We start from the raw sequence: 15,725 nt of genomic DNA, 5'->3' as shown, positions 1-15,725 counted from the left end.
AGGGATGTTTTGTAACCCCACACTCTGACTTCCTATTGTGGACGTAGTTGTGATGTCAGGAGCAGGTGCTACCACTTTGCTACTATGCAGTGAGTGTCAGAGACAAGCAGCCACTAGGGTTTCCTCCCCATTTCTGGTTCTGGATGAGTATTAAAAATCTGTTGTTTTTTTCCCAGCTTCTCAGGGTCCTGCTTGCCATGCTGGTCAGTGCAGCCAAAGTGCTACTACCTGGGCCAGAGTCTGTGGGTGGTGTTGGCAAGAGAACAAGGGAAGGCTGGAGGGAGAAAGGGTCCCTCTAGCTGCCCAGAGAGGAGTCGACAAACTTGGGGCCGAAGCGGTGGTGCAAGTGGTAGGACGTTTGCCTTGCACACATTGACCTAAGACAGACTGTGGTTTGATCCCCTGGCATCCTATGTGGTCCCAGGAGCTGATTTCTTTCCTTTTTTGGGGGGGGGGTCCCCACTCAGCAGCATTCAGGGGTTACTCTTGGCTCTACGCTCAGAAATTGCTCCTGGCAGGCTCGGGGGACCATATGGGACGATTCGAACCACTATCCTTCTGCATGCAAGGCAAACATCCTACCTTCATGCTATCTCTCTGGCCCAGGAGCTGATTTCTGAGTGCAGAGCCAGGAGTAACCCCTGAGCATCACTGGGTGTGGCCCAAAACAACCCTCCCCCCAAAAAAAAGGGAGTCAACAAACTGCAGCGAATGCTTTCAGGTCCAAAGCAATGAGATGTATGAGATATGTGTGTGGAAATGATCAGGGTGAAATGGTTGGACATTTTTCCAGCCACTTCCGATCCCTCACCCTGTCTGCAGCCCCCTCCTCTGGGTGCCACACTGATGTGCCAGTTGTCACAGGAGGAACCATTGTCTTGTTCTCGACGGGAGGAACCAGAAATCCCAGAGAGGGTGTTGGAGTGTCTGAGGTCACACAGCAAGTCTGGTATCTGGCTGGGTTTCCTGGTGCTTTCGAAGCCTCCCCTCTGTTCCCAACTGACTGAAGAGGGATGCAGGGTTTGTGGGGGTGGAAGCCAAGAGGGGGGTGCTCCCTGGCTGACTGCCGGGGTGACCGGAGCTCACCTGGACATGTGGCGTGGGGCCAATCTGCTTTTAGAAGCTGCAGCAGTGATTCGGTTCATTCCGGGCTCCTGAGGGTCGGTTTGGGGAACAGGACTTGGGCCATCTGCTGTGCCCGTTGTCCCAGAATATCTGCATGGAGTCAGCAAGGACGAGAACTGGGGTGCAGGGAGGAGGGAGGAGGGTTAACCCTGTGAGTATCTGAGGGCGCCAGGGTGAAGTTGCCAGACTCTGGTTGCAGGTTTTTGGGGTGGGGTGGGAGCCCAGAGGCAGTCCTGGGAGTTGGGGTCAGGGGTAAGTCCGGACCATCTTGTCTTGGCTTTGTGCTGCTCCTTGGGCAAGAATTGTGGCGGAGAGATCCCAGTCCTGGTTCAACTTGGTGGGTCAGTGAGCCTCAGCTGGACCTCACCGCTGGCTCCCCAGTTTTCTGGTGTCCCCTATAAAACAAGCACCTGGCTGTCCCTCACCAGAAACCACATCCTGCCCGAGTCTGGGAATGCCTCCGGGAATGACTTCTTGCCCTTTATTTAGGGGAGGGGGGACACCTGGAAATGTTCAAGACTTACTCCTGGCTCTGTGCTCAGGAAGTACTCCTGGCAGTGCTCAGGAGACCATGTGGATGCCGGGGATTGAACTCGGGTCAGCCACGTGCAAGGCAAATGCCCTCCCCTCTGTGCTGTCACTCTGGCCCCATCATCTCTTCCAGCTCTGATTCCACGAGTAGCGCTAAGATTCTCTGGAAGGGGGTTTTACTGGGCAGAGCACTGAACTGGGAGATTCAGCCTGAAGATCAGGTCACACTTACTGTTATTCTCCAAAGGGACCGCTGACGTTCCTCGCTCCTGACAGGGCCAGAAGGAGGGACACGCCCCGCTCAGAAGGCAGCTGGTCCCAAAACTGTCCCCCACAGACCCGCCCCCTGGCTGGAGAGACCAGTCACCGAGAACAGCCCCTTAGGGCAGGTTAAGGACACTCCGAAGGCTCTGTCCACAACGAGGCCACTCTCGGACAGGACAGCAGACCTGATTTCTTCAAGTTGGATGGCATAAAATAAGCAAGGAGGGGTGGCGGCGATTAAAATAGATATTGGAGGTAATGGCAGCAAAACACAAGGCTTGTATGTCTTGCATGCCAGCACCCTGGGCCCTAAAGAAATAGTTATCTTGTTTGGTGGCTATACTGATGATGCTCAGGGGTTACACATGGCTCTGTGCTCAGGAATCATTCCTGGCAGTGATTGGGGGTGGGGGGGTACAATGTGGGATGCTGGAAATCAAGGCGAGGCAGTCTCGTGAAAGGCAAAAAATGCCTCCCCTACTGTGCTATCTCTCTGGCCACTCGATTGTACGGTTTTGTTTCCCTTTGGTTTTGGGCCACACCCGGTGATGCTCAGGGGTTACTCTTGGCTCTGCGCTCAGAAATCTCTCTTGGCTTGGGGAACCATATGAGACACCAGGGGATAGAACCTCGGTCCATCCTAGGTCAGTGTGTGCAAGGCAAACGCCTTACTGCTTGTACCACTGCTCTGGCCCTACAATTGTACATTTTATGATGTGTGATCATCAGAAATGATTGATTGTTTTTTTTTGCTTATTTCTTTTTGGTGCAATTGCTTTTTTTTCTTTTCTTATTTATTTATTTGTTTATTTATCTATTTAGGGCTTGGGGCTGCACTGGAAACACCCAGGGGTTTTTCCTGGCTCTGCACTTAGAAATCACTCCTGGCAGGCTCAGGGGACCATGTGGGATACTGGAAATCAAACCCGGGTTCATCTCAGGTTGGCTGTGTGCAAAGCAAACGCCCTACTGCTGTGCTATCTCTCCAGCCCCACTTTTTTTCTTTACTTTCTTTTTTTTTTTTTTTTGTTTTTGTTTTTTTGGGTCACACCCGGCAGCACTCAGGGGTTAGTTACCCCTGGCTTTAGACTCAGAAATAATTCTTGGCAGTCTTGGGGTACCATATGGGGTGCCGGGATTTGAACCACCATCCTTCTGCATGCAAGGCTAACGCCCTACCTCTATGCTATCTCTCCAGCCCCTCTTTCTTTCTCTCTCTCTCTTTTTTTTTTTTTTTTTTGGTTTTTGGGCCACACCCAGCGGTGCTCAGGGGATACTCCTGGCTGTCTGCTCAGAAATAGCTCCCGGCAGGCACGGGGGACCATATGGGACACCGGGATTCGAACCAACCACCTTTGGTCCTGGATCGGCTGCTTGCAAGGCAAACGCTGCTGGGCTATCTCTCCGGGCCCTCTCTCTTTTTTTTTTTTAAAGAAATGTTCTAATATGTGAAAGATCCATTCTGAAATATTTATGGATGCAATGACATAATGTCTGGAATTTTCTTTACAATGATGCCTGAAGGCAGTAAGGAAGTAAGAAAGGCTGGAAGGAGCCGGTCGGAGCTGGGTGAAAGCATCAGGGATACTGCTGAACCCCGGTTTTACTGTGGGGTGTGCCTGCCTATGCCCATCATAAAAGGAAGCTCTGTGGATGCTCCTTCGTGCTGGCAAGGCCCCCTCTTTCCTGCTCTTCCTCCGCAGCCCCCCTCTTCCCTGCCCCACATTCGCGCCTGAGATCATCTGTTTCCTTCCGACCCAGCTGTCTTTCTGTTCTCTCCAAACACCCCCCAAAAGGGGAGGCTGATCCCTGCCTGATGAGTACTTGGCTCAGTGCCTGCCTTCCTAGAGGCACCCCCAATCTCTCTCTCTCTCTTTCTCTCTCTCTCTCTGTGTTTTTCTGTTTTATTTATTTGTCTTGGTAAGTTTTGTTTGTTTGCTTTAAGGCCACATCCAGCGGTATGCAGGGGTTACTCCTGGCTCTGCAGTCAGGAATCATTCTGGGAGGTGCTTGGGGGCCATATAGGATCAAACTGAATTTAGCCACATACCATACAAGTGCCCTACCCACTACGCTCTCCCTCTGGCCCCTCTTGTAAATGTATTGGCTGTGCACTCAACTATACCCTGTTGAACGGTTGAGATCTCTGCTCTTGTGCCAACTGTGTTGTAATCCAGTTCCTTCTACTCAGGCATAAGCACTGCCATGTCCCCTCACTCCATCACTCCCCCAAGTCACCCACCCACAGAAGTGTCCGCTGTACCTCCTCATTGAGTGGGCACTGTTTGAGCATCCCTTAGGGGAAGATTCCTGCACTCAACATGGAAGACAGTTCCCAGCCCAGAAAATGCTGAGTGCTCTACCTCTGATAGAGTTAATAATGCAGCCATGAGGCATGGTCCGAGGATACAGATTGGGGGTATGTTGGGGCACTTGGCAGCAAGGTAGTGCTAGAGCTGGACTTAAAACCACAATTATTCAGGAGCTGGAGCTGAAGCCCTTGCACAGTGGGGAGGAATTTGCTTTGCACGCGGCTGACCCAGGTTCGATCCCCGGCATCCCATATGGTTCCCTGAATACAACCAGGAATGATGCCTGAGTACAGAGTCAGGAGTTGCCCCATTTACACAGCAAGTGGGGTGTGGGTCAAAACCCCAAACCAAACCAAACCAAAACAAACAAAATAATAAAAATAGACAAATTCCAGGTATCCTAATTATCTCCTGAAAACTCAGGAGTTGGAGGGTACTTTTGTTTGTTTGTTTGTCTGTTTTGGGGTCACACCCAATGGTGCTCAGAGGTTACTCCTGGCTCTGTGCTCAGAAGTTGCTCATGGCAGGCATGGGGGACCTTATGGGATGCTGGGATTTGAACTACCATCTGTCCTGGATTGACTGCATGCAAGGCAAATGCCCTACCACTGTGCTATTCTCTCTGGCCCTGGAGGGCACTTATCTTTCACGAGACTGACGTGGGTTCTATAGGAACCTCATAGGGCCCATCTGGAGCCTGCTAAGAGTGATGCCTGAGACAGATCCAGGAGTAAGCCCTAAGCACAGATGGCTGTGGCCCTTAACAAAAAAGGACTCAGGTCTCCAAGAATAGGGGCAGGGAGGCATACATCTGGTTTTGTTTTTGTTTTGGCTTTTGGGGCCACATCTGGCAGCACTCCTTGAGCAAAGCCCTATGGAGAAGTTGCTGAAAATTCTCCACTTGGTGGGCGGATACAGGGCTTTGGTGGGGGTCCTTTTTCTTTGTTTTTCTTTTCTTAGGAAGCGACATCCGGCGGTGCTCAGTGTTTATAACTGGCTCTGCACTCAGAAATCGCTCCTGGCAGGCTCGGGGGACCAAATGGACTGCCGGTGATCGAACCCGGGTCCATCCTGGGTCGGCCGTGTGCAAGGCAAACACCCTGCCACTGTACTATTGCTCTGGCCCCACACATCTCGTTTGGACTCAGCTTCCCTAGAGGGTCCGAGGAGGTGAAGGGGGAAATGATATCAGTTCAGCACCATGGACAGAACCCAGCAATCTTCGACCCCACGCTCTCCCTCCCTTGCTTTCCACCCCCATGGTTGACTGGAGCTGCAAGTGTGTATGTTGGGGTTCAGAGTCTAACCCTGATGTGTGCTGGTGACACTTGTTCGTCACTCATATCTGTGCTTTTGGGTGAGTTTGGGTGGCAGGTCGTGACTATCAGGGGTGTTAAACAGCCCTTCCACTCTGGTACAAGTTGTAAGCGACCCCCCCACCCTAGGGCAAGCAGCCAAATGTGAGATTGGAACCAGTGTGAACAGATGAAACTCCTCACCCCAATTTAGTTTTTTGGAGGGCTCAATTTAGTTTTTTTTTTTTTCAGTGATCCTCAGAGATTACTCCTTGCTCTGTGCTCAGAAGTCACTACTGGCAGGCTTAGGAGACCAATTGGGATGCCGGGGATCAAATCCAGGTTAGCTGCAAGCAAGCCCTACCCACTGTGCTATCGTTCTAGCCCCCCAAATTAGGCTTGAGCACTTATGTGTCCAGGGGTCCTTATGGGGCACAAAGCAGGACCCCATAGACCCACAGCTTGAGCTCTCAGCAGCGAGTGTGTGGAGTGGAGAGGAACCAGGGAGAGGACAGAAAGACATCAAGTCTGAGATCTGGTGCTCTCTGAGTCTCAGTTTGCCCATCTGAGAAACGGGAGTGAGAAATCTCTTTTCTCTGCCAATGAAGCATCTCCAGGGAGGGGCCCATTCAACCCAGTGTCTTGGAAATAGCTTTTCACCCAGGGACCCCATATCTAGGTCTGGATGGGAGGTGTCAAGGGGGGTGTCCAGGCATCAAGTACAATATGACTGACACACAACACAAAGAACAAAACAGCCAGTGCTGGCGCAGATGTGGGGGCAAAGGGAACTCTCATTCACTGCTGGTGGAATGATGACTGGTCCAGCCTTTTGGGAAGACAATATGGATAGTCCTCAAAAAACCAGAAATTGAGTTTCCATTTGGCCCAGCAATATTGTTCCAGGGAATATACCCTAGGAGCCCCAAAATACAATATATAAAAATTCTCTGCATTCCTATATTCATTGCATTGTTCATGGCACTGTTCACAATAGAAACAACCCAAGTGCCCAAGAACAGATGAGTGGCTAAAGAAACTGGTACATCTACGCAATGAAATACTTCGCAGCAGTTAGGAAAAATGAAGTCATGAGATTTGCTTATGCAAATGGATGGATATGGAAAGCATTATGCTGTGTGAAATGAGTCAGAGGGAGGGGGATAGACCAAGGATGATGGCACTTATTTGTGAGATAGAAGAAGCAAAACCAAACCATAGATTGAGAATAACACTCGAAGACAATAGAAATGATGGGTGGAATGTTCAGTGAAGACAGAGAAGGGCCCCCACTGCGACAATGATGATAGGAAATAATTACTCTGGACAAGAACGGGGTGTGGAAAGGAGGTAAAGTGATATGCATGGTACCACTTCAGGAACAGTATTCCAAACCATGTGCCTAAAAGAGGAGAGAGAGAGAGAGAGAGAGAGAGAGAGAGAGAGAGAGAGAAAGAGAGAGAAAGAGAGAGAAGAGACAAAGTGATACAGAGAGAGACACACAGAGACAGAGAGAGACAAAGAGACAAAAGAGACAGAGAGAGACACAGACACAGAGACAGAGAGAGACAGAGGTATCTAACACAGATCGGCTGGGGTGGGGTGGGAGATGGAAGGGCAACTGGGGGAATTGGAGACAGGAAGAGAACACTGGTGCAGGACTGAGTTTAGGAAAATTGCATGATGGAAACTCAACGATTAACAACTTTTAAACTCTCTTATCTCATGGGGACTTAAAAAAAGAAAAGAAAAAAAGATTAAGGTTATTAAGACCTGGGCCCCCAGGGGTTACATTTGGGGGGGCCCTGGAAGAGCAGGTCAAGGTGTCTCTTGCTCCTGGTCTAAGGGACACCAGTTAGATGCCACCTGCAGCTCCCCTGGCACTCACAACCTTACCTGCAGCCCCGGCCACTATGGCCCTCCCAAGAGACCTGCCGGGCAAAGAGAGTGCTGGGGTACGAGTGGGTAGAATCAGGGGGGCTGGGGCCAGGCGGTGGCGCTAAAGGTAAGGTGCCTGCCTTGCCTGCGCTAGCCTGGGACGGACCGCGGTTCGATCCCCTGGTGTCCCATATGGTCCCCCAAGCCAGGAGCAACTTCTGAGCGCATAGCCAGGAGTAACCCCTGAGCATCACCGGGTGTGGCCCAAAAACAAAAAACAAAAACAAAAACAAAAAACAAAAAACAAAAAGAATCAGGGGGGCTGGTGGGCTGAAATTGTGGTCGGTGAGTCAGTCAGTTAACTGGTCAGAGCTGTGGGGAACACCAACTGGAGCCACTGGGTTTTGGAATGTGTACCCCTAATTGTGCTGGTCCTTGTGTTTTCAAGAATTCCAGAGAACCAGTCATGGTAAAGATGGCACAAGGCGGGCGTGAAGTGGTGAAAGTTTGGGGGGAGACATATGGTAGGTTTGTTTGAAGACTTTTTTTTTGGTTTTTGGGTCACACTCGGCAGGTCTCAGGGATTCCTCCTGGCTCTACGCTCAGAAATTGCTCTTGGCAGGCTCAAGGAGTGGGGGGAACGAACCATCTGGGATGCCGAGATTTGAACCATGTTCTTATGCATACAAGGCAAGTGCCCTACCTCCATGCTATCTCTCCGATCCGAAGATATTTTAAAAATTTTTGTTTGTTTATGGTTTTGGGGTCACACCTAGGAGTGCTCAGGAGGGGACCCCAATAGTGCTCAGGAGACTGATGTGGGGACTCAAATGTGGGTCTGTGCCATGCAAGCCAAATCCCTTAACTCCTGTACTGCCTCTCCTGCCTTTTGCTTCTAGACTTTTCCTGATGCCCCCACTTTCAGCTCCTCACACACTTTTCTCCCACTTTTTTCTCTTGCTCCCTCTGCTGAGCGACACACAGTTCTCATGCATCACTCCTCCAGGATCTGGGTTTGAATTCAAGGTTGTGTTTCTGTTGGTTTGCTTAGGATATTTTTGGGGAGGGCACAATTCCTGGTGCTCAGAGACTTACCCTTGTCTCAGTACTCAGGAATCACTCCTGGCGGTGCTTGCTGGAACCGTGTGCAATGCTGGAACTCAAACCCGTGCATGTGTGCTAGGCAAGCGCCCCATCTGTTGTAGTACTAGGGCTCCTGCCTTCTTAGTGTGAGGTTTGTCTCACCCTTGATCCACTTATATCTAAAATCTGTCCCCTTTCTGCCCCTTCCTGCCAGAGGATACAGCTCCAGCAACCCTGCCCCACTCACATCTCTTCCTCCCCTCCTGGGAAAGGCCCCCCTGAACCCCAGTTTCTGCTTCTCAGGACCCATCTCTCTCATCCATCCCTTTGCACGATGCATGAAAAGCTATTTGCATCCTCAATAATGTCTTTTTCTTTCTTTCTTTCTTTCTTTCTTTCTTTCTTTCTTTCTTTCTTTCTTTCTTTCTTTCTTTCTTTCTTTCTTTCTTTTTTTTTTTTTTTTTTTTTTTTTTTTTTTTTTTTTTTTTTTTTGGTTTTTGGGCCACACCCAGCGTTGCTCAGGGGTTACTCCTGGCTGTCTGCTCAGAAATAGCTCCTGGCAGGCACGGGGGGACCATATGGGACACCGGGATTTGAACCAACCACCTTTGGTCCTGGATCGGCTGCTTGCAAGGCAAACGCCACTGTAGCTATCTCTCCGGGCCCTTTTTCTTTCTTTCTTTTTTTCTATTCTTTCTTTCTTCTTTCTTTTTCTATTAATTTCATTCTTTCTTTCTTTCCCTTCTTTCTTCTTTCTTTCTTCTTTCTTTCTTTCTTTCCATCTTTCTTTCTCTTTCTTTCTTATTTTTTCGTTCTTTCTTTTCCTTTCTTTCTTTCTCTTCTTTTCTTTCTTTCTTTCTTTCTTTCCTTTCTTTCTTTCTTTCTTTCTTTCTTTCTTTCTTTCTTTCTTTCTTTCTTTCTTTCTTTCTTTCTTTCTTTCTTTCTTTCTTTCTTTCTTTCTTTCTTTCTTTCTTTCTTTCTTTCTTTCGCCTTCTTGCTTTCTTTCCTTTCTCCCTTCCTTTTCTTTTCTTTCTTTTTTTGGTTTTAGGGTCACACCCAGTGGTACTCAGAGATTCCTCCTGACTCTGCTTAGAAATTGCTCCTGGCAGGCTTGGGGGGGACCATATGGGATGCCGGGATTTGAACCACTGTCCATCCTGGGTTGGCTGTGTGCAAGGCAAATGCCCAACCACTATCTCTCCGGCCCATACATCCTTAATGATTTCTGCCAAGGCAGGAAAGCAGCTCCTGGCGTGAAAACACCTGGCCTGCCCATTTGGCATTGGAACCACTTTTAGGGGCTTCATCTGGCTCTTATTTGGGCGTGATGGATTAGAAACAAAGCCTGCAATCTCTTCAGCTACCTAAATCCTCTGTGGATTGTTCCATTCACCCACTGCACTTAAGAAGCTGCCCCCAGACTTTGTGATACCAAACATCACTGCTTACTAAAGATATGGGAGTGCGGGGTGGCAGCTGGGTCTGGGGCATCTTCGTCACAGGGGAGCCCTGTCATGTGTGTGACACCTGGGTGGGAAAGGCTTAGAGGGATGGAATCACAACTGAGGGTCACTGGGTGCTTTCTGCTAACTTTGTCTTTTCATGCTGTTGGGGTTCGAACCCAGGGCCATATGCATAAGGCTCTGTGCTCTATCCTGATGAGTTACTGCCTGGCCAAGCTGGGAACATTTTTTATGATGATTCGGGGTTCCCAGTCCCTCATTAGTAATCAGATCCCGAATCAGACACTGATAAATTCGTCCTCTTTGGTTTTGTTTTGCCCTATTTTTATTTTTATTTTTTTGGTTATTGTTGTTCTTTTATGGGCTGCACCTAGCAGTGCTCAGGGCTTACTCCTGGCTCAGTGCTCACATGGGCTTGCGGGACCATAGGAGGAATGCCGGGGAATCAAACCTATTGGTCAAGTGCAATGCTTCTCAATTATTTTCTGTCATGTCCCCCTAGAAAGAAGAAAACATTTTTCACGCCACCCCGCACGACTGTAAATAGTACCTTTATTTAAAAAAAAAAAAAACTTGAACCTGCAAATATATATATATATATATATATATATATATATATATATATATATATATATATATATATATATATATATATATATATAAGCTAATTTGAGCTGATTTTTTTTTCATCATAGTTGATGTCTGGATAAATGGCTACAATGAGCACATTTTGCAATGCCTAGCTTTTCAAAGTGGGGTTTGAAGCAGGACACAGCAACTCACAGCTCTAGAGACATACAGAGACATAAACACAGGCCTTAGCTTGTTATGACAGTGTTTGCCGAGGTCAAATGTGCCCCCCCTTTACGGAGCCTCACGACCCCCTGGGGGACGTGCCCCACTATTTGAGAACCATTGGTCTAGTGCATGGCAAGTGCCCCTGCCCTCAAGACTATCTCCACCTCTCATATTCTGTCTCTTTTTATTTTATTGTTTATTTTCTTTCATTTTGGGGTCTCGCCCAACAAGGTTCAGGGGTTACTCCTGGTTTCTGCATTCAGGAATCACTCCTGGTATATGAGGGGGACCATATAAAGAGTTGAGGGTTGAACGCTTGTTTGCTGTTTGCAAGGCAAGGGCCCTATCCACTCTACTATCTCTTTGGCCCTTCCCTGCCTTTGTTTTATTTTACTGTTTGCCTTTTTTTTTTTTTTTTAATTTTGTTTCTTGGGCCACATCTGGCTATGCTCAGGGGTCACTCTTGCTCTACACCCAGGAATCACTCCTGGCAGGATCAGGGGACTCTATGGAATGCTTGGGATCGAATTTGGGTTGGCCACGTGCAAGGCAAATGCCCTCTCTGCTGTACTATTGCTTCAGCCCCTCTTTTTTATTTTGGGGTGGGGGCACATCCAGCAGTGCTCAGGAAGTATTCCTGCTTCTGTGCTCAGAAATTACTCCTGGCAGGCTTGAAGCACCATGTGGGCTGCTGAGAATGGAACCCAGGTTGGCCTGTGTGCATGGTAAATACCTTTCCCACTGCACTATCCCTCTGGGCCCTGAATTTCCATCTCTTTGAGGGGGACCAGCCACCCAAGTTTCCCACTTTACGCTGACCCTTTCATTCTCCTACTGGCTCCAGACATCCAGCTTTTTCAACAGCCCAACAGCCTTTTCTTGTTTCTATTTTGTGTGTGTGTGTGTGTGTGTGTTTGAGTGTCTGGTTATCCTAATGGGTGCAAAGTGGCGTCTCTTTGTGTGGCTGATTCCCACTCTCTGGATGATTAGTGAGGACAAGAATCTTTTCATCTTCTTTTTGGTCCTTTGTACATGTCTTCTTTGAGGGAAAAGGCGTTTCAAGTCTTTTGCCCAATTTTTAATTGGGGCTTTCTTTTTTTTTTTTTTCTGTTGTTGAGAGTTCTCATTCCCTTGTTGATTGTGTGTGTGTGTGTGTGTGTGTGTGTGTGTGTGTGTGTGTGTTTCTACAGGCATGAAGTCTTTCAAAGAAGACTTAGATCACGTTTCAGAAACTCCCCCCCACCCCCCCAGTTGTTGGCTGCTCCGGCTCTTTCCAGCCTCCTACTGTGCAAACAGTTCGGATTCTGGAAGCTGCTACAATTTTTCTGAGCCTGGAAGGGTTGGAAGCAGAACCAGCCGCAGCGCTGAACTCCTGGAAAGAGAGACAGACACTGAAGGGATGTCTGTTTGCCCTTGAAAGGGCTTTGAGGATCTGTGGTTCCTTTCCAAGGAGCGCATATGTTTCTCACCTTGTGCCAGAGCAAAGCTCTTTCCTAGGGGTGGGGTGGGGGAGGCAGGAGGCTAATTTGATATTTTTATAATATTGAGTTAGACTTGACCTTCCCCAGCCTCTCCGTGAAGGGATCTGCAACTTCATGGCATTTCTTCCTTAACAAACAAACAAAAAAGTGAAATTCTGTAAGCTGACATTCAGCTATTAACCCAAAATAAAGGCCTTCCCCCATCTTCCTCTTTCTGTTAAATCTTTCCTTTGATATGTAAAAACCCACCTGAATAGGGACCTCTCTCTCTCTCTCTCTCTCTCTCTCTCTCTCTCTCTCTCTCTCTCTCTCTCTCTCTCTCTCTCTCTCTCTCTCAACCTTCCCCCTCATGGTGAATTGGGAATGGGTTCATGAAGAAAAGTCAGTTTTGGGGCCAGAGCGGTGGTGCAAGTGGTAGGACGTCTGCCTTGCATGCTCTAGCCTAGGATGGACTGTGATTTGATCCCCTGGCGCCCCATATGGTTCCCTGTAGAATCAAATAATTAACGATGGGGCTGGATGGAAGTGGATGGCATCCCAGGCCACGTGGCTCTGCAACCCCCATCCAGCCGGTGGGTCCCAGACCCAGGTGAATGGCAGAATCAAGACTCACCCAGAGACAGGCATTAGGAAGCATCATCTTTATTCATACCCCATCCACCACATGTGTGGCCTCTATCCTAACCTTTCAAGTATTCAGCCATTCTTAGCTACCCTGCATCTTAATTCCTTCAGCCATCTTCCCTTGACCTCCATCCTGGTCAAAGACCAAAAGAGGCAAAGGCCCAAAAGCCAGAGAGCGCAGCAGGGCAGACCGCCGGCCAGAAGCCAGCAGGGCCGACCCTAATCCCCTGGCTCCAGGGTTTATCTACCTATTCCAAGACCCCTCCCAGGAATGGGCGGGGTCTTGCAGGTAAGGTCACACCTAATATTCAGTTCCCAAGACCCCTCCCATAAATGGGCGGGTCTCAGATAGGTACACCTAAATCCAGGGTGGAGTTACAGTTCCCCAAGCCAGGAGCGATTTCTGAGTGCAGAGCCAGGAGTAATCCCTGAGCATCACCGGGTGTGGCCCAAAAACCAAAAAAGAAAAAAAAAAAGTCAGTTTTGGTTGGCGTGCTCAGAGATACCATGAGGCAAGAAGCCATTGGCTCCACGACTCTCTCCTGACTGGCTTGGCTTATTAATTCTTCATGAGTACCCTACCTGTCTTAGATCCATTCACCCGGGGTTCAAAATACAGTTGTGTGAGGGTGATCTCCCAAACCATGGGGATTTATTTGATAAAAGTCCAATAACTTGCCATTCTTTTAAGTGGAATTTTGACCCTGTGGCCCCAGGGTCAAATCGTGTAGATAAACATTTTAGATGTTCTTCAGAAGCCAGGAAGAGGATATTCAAAAGCAGATTCACGATGTACTTAGCTTGCCCAGCGACACACTTTGGCTCTGGACCAGTCAGTCCTTCCCCAGGGTCCCAGATGACTCACATCTGAACGGGTCTTCTTTGAGCGACAGGATCTAAGGGGGTGCTGGGTCAACTCACCCACCAGATGGGGTTTCGGTGCCCATGTTTTGTGCCAGTGGCAGCTTTGTGCACCCTCGCGGTTTCATCCACAGCCAAGCCCTCTACTTCTCCTCCAACTTCTTTCTAAAAACTTTTGATTCTATCACTGTGGCTTGCCAAGTTGTTCCCAATGCAGTCATTTTAGCTATTACTTGTTCCAACTCCAATCCCACCATCAGTGTAACCATCCCATCAGCAGTGTCCCCGATCTCCCACCCACACCGGAACCAGCTTTCTTGCACGCACAAATCAAAAATAGATTTTATATTGTTACAACACAAAGGCAAATGGATTGATCCAAATTTAGATCGATGCAGGCCAATTTACAATGATTGTTCTGCCCATGGCATTACCTGTTTTTTTGTTTTGTCACATCTGGCAGTGTTCAGGGGTTACTCCTGGGTCTATGCTCAGAAATTGCTCCTGGCAGGCTCAGGGGACCATATGGGATGCTGGGATTTGAACCACTGACCTTCTGCATGTAAGGCAAACACCTTACCTCCATGCTATTTCTTTGGTCCCTGCCCAAGGCATTACTAAAGTCAGTGTCTGAGGATTGACTGGGCTGTGCTTGGTGCTAGTGGAGCCTTCTCTCGGCTCACTGAGCTGGGCAGATTTCTATGTTAACTTCCCATCAGATTTGCTGCGATCCCAATGAATTGACACTACTATAAAATAGTGACGTGCCACGTGGCCACATGGTGTAGGAATTAAGATCTAAATTTGGTGGCTTGGTCATTTGAGAAAACTTAGTCATGGGCCCGGAGAGATAGCACAGCGGCATTTGCCTTGCAAGCAGCCGATCCAAGACCAAAGGTGGTTGGTTCAAATCCCGATGTCCCATATGGTCCCCGTGCCTGCCAGGAACTATTTCTGAGCAGACAGCCAGGAGAAACCCCTGAGCAATGCCGGGTGTGGCCCAAAAACAAACAAAAAAACAAAAACAAAACAAACAAACAAACAAAAAAAGAAAACTAAGTCATAGATAGGGGCCAGAGTGATAACACAATGGGTCGGGCTTTTGCCTTGCATGCAGCTGATCCTGGTTTGATCCTGGCATTCTGTATAGTTTCTCTGAGCACTGCCAGGGGTGATTTCTGAGTGCAGAGCCAGAAGTGATCCCTGAGCATCGCTGAATGTGGAACCCCTCCCCTCCAAAAAAAAAAAAAAAACAAATAAAAAAATTTAAAAAGAAGCCAGAGAGATAGCATGGAGGTAGGGCATTTGTCTTGCATGCAGAAGGATGGTGGTTCAAATTCTAGCATCCCATATGGTCCCCTGAGCTTGCCAGGAGTGATTTCTGAGCATAGAGCCGAGAGTAACCCCTGAGCCAGCCAGGTGTGACCCAAAAAACAAAAAGAAGAAACAAGAAAGAAAAACAACCCTAAAAAGTACTAAGTCATGAAGCTAGTCTGTTTCCCTCACAGGGTACAGGGGTGGCGCTGGGCTTCTGTAGTTTATGCAGAAAGGAGGACTCTGCCTTGGCCACACAGAAACAACAACCCAGACTCGACTACCTGGGAAATTTCTGTGGCCATTATTTTCTTTTGCAGCTCGGTGCCCCCCCCCCCCCAACTTCTAATCTAAAGAGTAATGAGCAAGTCAAGATCTGAGAGAAAGAGAAAAAAAACACATCAGTTGCAACCGCATTCACTACATTACGCGAATAGATGCGTGTAATGAGCCATCCCCCGTTTTCCAGAAGAAGAAGGGCCTGTGCTTGAAGGCCTTTAAATGAAGAAGTAGCTTTCCAGCAAGGCGGGAACCTCAGATCTATGTGCTGTGTGACAAAGCGGGCGGTTTTCACATTAAGGGCTAAATCAGACCTCCGTGGAATGAGACGAGATGTTTGGGGAGACGGGTGAGGGGAGACGGGTCTGCTCGAATGACATCAGCTCTTCCCCATGTAGCAACTGAGTTTGCCCAAAT

The 15,725-nt window shown here is 48.5% G+C and overlaps 1 protein-coding gene across 1 annotated transcript in view; it reads left to right on the top strand.

Annotated features, from left to right (window-relative positions):
• Positions 1-15,725, top strand: part of ELFN2 (extracellular leucine rich repeat and fibronectin type III domain containing 2) — a 109,520-nt gene that overhangs the window by 22,702 nt on the left and 71,093 nt on the right. The window lies entirely within an intron of this gene.

The sequence above is a fragment of the Suncus etruscus genome, chromosome 4 (genome assembly GCF_024139225.1).
Source record: "Suncus etruscus isolate mSunEtr1 chromosome 4, mSunEtr1.pri.cur, whole genome shotgun sequence".
In the NCBI taxonomy this organism is placed as follows: Eukaryota; Metazoa; Chordata; class Mammalia; order Eulipotyphla; family Soricidae; genus Suncus; species Suncus etruscus.
Note: the sequence above shows the minus strand (reverse complement) of the source record. Positions and strands in the feature narration are given on the sequence as shown.